The sequence below is a fragment of the Myotis brandtii genome, unplaced genomic scaffold (genome assembly GCF_000412655.1).
Source record: "Myotis brandtii unplaced genomic scaffold, ASM41265v1 scaffold185, whole genome shotgun sequence".
NCBI classification, from domain to species: domain Eukaryota; kingdom Metazoa; phylum Chordata; class Mammalia; order Chiroptera; family Vespertilionidae; genus Myotis; species Myotis brandtii.
Window position 1 is genome coordinate 9579318 of NW_005356870.1, and position 5298 is coordinate 9584615.

Below are 5298 nucleotides of genomic sequence, written 5' to 3' on the forward strand. Positions count from 1 at the left end.
GGCCCGGTGCCACCTGTGCAACATCCCCACATGGCCCGGGGTGAGGGCTGCGCTCGGGCCGCGCGCTGCCAAATTCCCACGAAACGGACCCAACTCACAAAGGTCGGAGAATGCGGCCTAACGCGCGCCCCCGACCCACCTTTGCCCGAAGTGAGTGAGGTTATTCATCCCGACCCTGGGCCGCTGGACGGGCTCGGGTGTCTGGGGCCGGGAGGGGGCGCCCCATGGAGACCCCACGCTGCGAACTACCCACTTAGGCTTTCGCAGCAGATGACGGGCACAGAATGGAGGCTTTGGTGACTTCGCTTAGCCAGCGGTTCTCAACCTGTGGGTCGCGACCCTTTTGGGGGTCAAACGACCCTTTCACGGGGGTCGCCTAAGACCATCGTAAAACACATATATAATTACATATTGTTTTTGTGATTAATCAGTATACTTTAATTATGTTCAATTTGTAACAATGAAATTGGGGGTCACCACAAGATGAGGAACTGTATTAAAGGGTCGCGGCATTAGGAAGGTTGAGAACCACTGGAACTTAGACTCCGGCGGGGTGAACCCTCCCCCTGGATGTGTGCAGCCTCGGCGGCTGTGTGCTGGCCCCTAACTGAAGGGCTGCAGGTCTGCAGGACTGAGCTGACCTGCAGGAGGGTCGGCAGCCTGGAAAAGCAGCAGGTGACCGGTGTATGTGCCTGGCATTCGTGCCTTCGGTCACCCTGGTAGGATGCGTTACTTAAAAGTCCAGCAGGAAATCCTCGCCTTCTCATTGAGTCTCTGACGTTTCAACTAGCATTTTTCGTTCCTATAAAACCCAGAATACTGTCACTAACATCTTCATACATTTGTGTGTGTGTGTGTGTGTGTGTGTGTAATTGCAATTTTACCCATTTTGTATTACTTCCTTAGAAAAACAATCCTTTTGTTGGAAATGAGAACTTGATGTTTTGGTATGTGTGCATTTTTTCTAGGCTTTTTTTTTTTTCTGTGCATGAGTCTTTCTCTTTGAGGAGGAAGTTTGACTTTTGAAATATAACACATGATTAAAGTGAGTTCCTGATTCAACATTAAGCAAGCAGATCATTGACACGCTCACGAATTCAAAAAATGTTTACTGTCGATGTACAGTGTGCCAAGCAGGGAACAAAAAAGACAATTCTTCCCTCATGAGGTTTTCAATCTAGAAGAGAAGTAGACAATAAGCATCATCAGTAAGAAAACTTATAGGATGCTAGAAGGCAATAAATGTCACCTAGTCAATGCAGAGGAAGGGGATCAAGAGCGGGGAGAGGCACAATGTTAAAAAGATGGGCGGCGTGGGCATTGTTGCGAAAGTGATGTTTGAGCAGAGATTTGAAGGAGGTGGCCTTGGGGATGCCCAGGGAGGAGGATTCCAGGCAGAGGAAGCAGCTGGGGCGAAGGCTTACATGTGAGAATGTGCCTGGCTTGTCCTGCTAATGCAGTACATCAGCGTGAGTGGGGCAGAAGGAAGAAGGGGAAGAAGTAGACAAGTCCGAGAGGGAAGTCGGGTAGGGCAGATTATATGGGCCATTAGGAGCCATTGTAAAAGCCCTGACTTCACTCTGGGCAAATGGGTACTGTGTAAATAGGTCGAATTCTGTTGGACCTAGAGAACTCCTGTCTTTTAGTATATAAATAGCTATTTGGATTAAAGATTGTTCACCTTAAATACTACTGAGGGCACTTCAAACATTTTTTTTTTCCTATGAGAAGTTGTTAATTGGTGGCAAAATCAGATTCCTTATGCAGAAACCCTATTTTGTCATAATATTCTTAGGCACAATTTTCATATGATTTTGCATTTAACTTTCAAAGGCCTTTTATATGCTACTTATTCTATTTTCAGACAAATTAAGAAGTTATTCTACTTGCCTAAAATTATACCATTCTGTGCATTATTTCTTCTTACAATACATCCTTTTTTTGTTTATTTTTTAACCTAACTGATTCTTCAATACTAGAAATGCACAGAAAGCCAAGGCAAGGCGTGTGGCCATAGGAAACCCTGCCATGGTTGGAGGTAGACTGACATATTAATATAAAATGGTATTTAAATGGACAAATGAATGACTATGTCCACGGGAAGGGTGGTTCAAATACTACCTTCACAGCAGGCATCAAGTATAAGGTTTGGGTGACCTGCTTACTATGCAAGAGTCAGCATCAGTAATCAAATTGTTTATCAGAATAGCTGAAGTGCTTGGCCTGCTGTGGACCTTCTCTAATCTCCTACTAACATTCCTAGGTTCCTGAGCTGGAGCCTTGATTTAAAATCATTGCAATCTAACTACCCCACCCTAAATGAAATCTATCACACATAATAGCATCACATTAACCAGAACAGGTATGACTTGATTTATAAAACTGAATATTAAAAAAATGCATTCTAGATCAAGAAACATAGTTCTAAATATAAACATTTACCAGAGTAATTGCCAATCAGTACTTTTGTTTAAAGAAAAAGACTTAGTATATTTAAAATGTACTCTTGCGTTTCAAAGCTTAGATTTTTGTCCATCTTTTCAGGAGAATAAAAGATGTAAAAAATGGGAAAATCAGAGGTCATGCAAAATTATCACACAATTCTTTCTCTCCAGTAGCTTTATCACACTAAGAAAGAGTACTTGTTTTCAGCTTTACTTTTCCATAGAAAAATATGTTAAATCATTACCTTCAGCTCAAGGTATTCCATTACACACCTACTAATTTAGTGCTCACATTTAATCTAATTGTCCTCCCCATATAATGGCAAAATAAAATAGTTAGCTTAATTATCCGTCATTTTTAACATTATACACACACACACACACACACACACACACACACACACATATATTGATTTCAGAGAGGAAGGGAGAGAGACATCAATGATGAGATAGAATCATTGATTTGGCTGCCTTCTGCATAACCCCTACTGGGGAGTGAGTGGGCAACCCAGGCATGTACCCTTGACCCGAATTGAACCCAGGACCCTTCAGTCCGCAGGCCGACACTCTATCCACTGATCCAAACTGTCTAGGGCTTAACTTATCTTTCTGTTTCTTTGTGAAACATTTTTGATGTCAGATTGAGTCTCTGATACTTGAGCCAAGTTTGAGTTTGAAGAGCCATTTATCATCCTCTTTCCACTTTCTTTGGTAAGACATAGGTTTCTGACCTGACTTATCCAGTCAACTCAAATCCAATTATCTCTAAACCTTTTTGTTGATGACTTTATATTTCTGCATACTTTCATTTTTACATAAACCATTACAGTTACCTATTTAACGCTCCAACAAGTTGTTTCTCACAAGTTTGTGGTAAATTCATGTATCCTCTCAATAAATGTTGAGCACTTACTCTATATGCTGGGTAAACTAGTGAACAAATGACCCTGCCCTCCTGGCAATCAGGCTTATGGAAGAGGAAAATGAAGATCGGGGGTGGGGGGTGTAAATCAAAGGACATCTGAAAAACTCTCTTTTTTACAAAATATATTTTTATTGATTTCAGAGAGGAGGGGAGAGGGAGAGAGAAGTATCAATGATGTGAGAGAATCATGCTCCACACTGGGGATCGAGCCCTTGACTTGGGCACATGCCCTGACCAGGAATCGAACCCTGACCTCCTGGTTCATAGGTTGACACTCAATCACTGAGCCACACTGGCTGGGCTGGAGAACTTTCAATACATTTAGCTTATTATTCCTTACTCTAATCTCTAGTTTAATGTTGTGGATGCTTCACTAACCTCAGTTCCACTCCTCCATTATGTAGGTGGGCCTTGCCTGGCCTGACCTTTAAGGTTCTCCTAGCTCTGTTGCCCCAGTACTTAACTTCAACCTTAGCCACTGGGACTCTTGAATCCAACAGGCCATGGTGTGGAACTCAGGGCTTTTGTCCTGTGATTGAGGCACTTGTCCTTTCTCTTCTAACAGGAAAGAAAGCTGGTAGTTCCCATTGCTGCTGGCATTCATGTTGTTAACCTGTAGGGCGGCCCCTGAGGATGAATAGATACTGTGGGCAGCACAGAAGAGAGATGGAAAGAAACTGGGTCATTAAGACATTGTTAAGCTGCTAGTTCAACCATTCACGGAGCCTGTCCAACAGCTGGACTCTTCATGAACGTGGGCCATCATTCTTCTTTATCATTTGATCCAGGTCAAGTTGGTTTGGTTGCAGGTGGCATTATTGTATCTGAGAGTATCCTCACAGACGTGCTCACTAGAATAGGTATTTCTACCTTCTCAAAAGCAGAGGAGGATTTATTGTAAAGCTGTACCACTTCAGTTTCAGGACCTCCCTTGCTCTGGCCTCTTCCTAGCCTTCTACCTAATTTTGCACTTGCAATTTTTTTTTTGTTAAAGAAGACCATCTAAATTGTATAAGCTTCAGGCCTCACAAAACCTGGATCTACTGTCAGATGTTTGGGGGAGAAAACATCCACCTTTCTCTCCAGTTCCCTCAATTCTTGTCTCCCGAGGGAGGAGTGACTTACCTAAATGCTAAGTGGCGGGAAGGGTCACTGTGGCCCGGCCTCTCTGGCTCTGTCATTGAGACCTGCCAGCCCACAGTGGTAAGCTCAGTACAGCAGCCCTGGGTGACCAGCGTGGCAGGGGAAGTAGTTGCCACCTTTGACCACATCTTCCAAAATTGGCACCTCTCCAACAAACTTGTAAAACACCATGGTAACGGCATGGCTGCAAAGACTAAAGAAAGCATCATGGAGGGCTGGCACTGGGAGACTGGAGAGAAGGTAGACAAAGAACGGAGCCCCTGTAAGGTCTTGCATCTGCTGCTTCTCAGCCCCTCCTCTCCTGCCCTCGGGGATCCCTTTCATGTTTGAAACTGGCCGTGCCCTTGGCAGGCAGTTTGCATTTGTCAAGTGACTGAGTGTCTGAGGTCATTCCAGAGGAGAAAGAGTGGGGTTCCCTTCTTGGTCTCAGGTCCGAGCTGTTTTCTTTATTTCAGTGTAATCGGCAGTAAAGCTGTGATTGATCCCCATCTGATGCCTGTGTCTATTTCTCAATTGTTTCCCAACTTGGAATGGTAAGGAGAGGAATTATCACCCTGAAATGACAACAAAAGTCAGCAATAGCAAATATAGTAACAGTGTATGTATGTGAAGTGCTGTATGACCAACTAAAAGGACCAAGCAGATCACTAGGTGCTATGAAAGATACACATGCGATAAAATACGGATTCCTGATCTCGGGGGCTTTACAACTGGAAAAGAAAATTATATATATATATATATAGAGAGAGAGAGAGAGAGAGAGAGGAGGGGGGGTGCTGACCACAG

General features: G+C 43.7%; 1 long non-coding RNA gene across 1 annotated transcript in view; it reads left to right on the plus strand.

The window, feature by feature from the left end:
• Positions 1–6: 6 nt before the first annotated feature.
• Positions 7–5298, plus strand: part of LOC106725735 — an 11492-nt gene continuing 6200 nt past the window's right edge. The window contains exon 1 of the long non-coding RNA XR_001361665.1: positions 7–150. This is a non-coding gene — a long non-coding RNA (uncharacterized LOC106725735). The remainder of the gene's footprint in view (positions 151–5298) is intronic.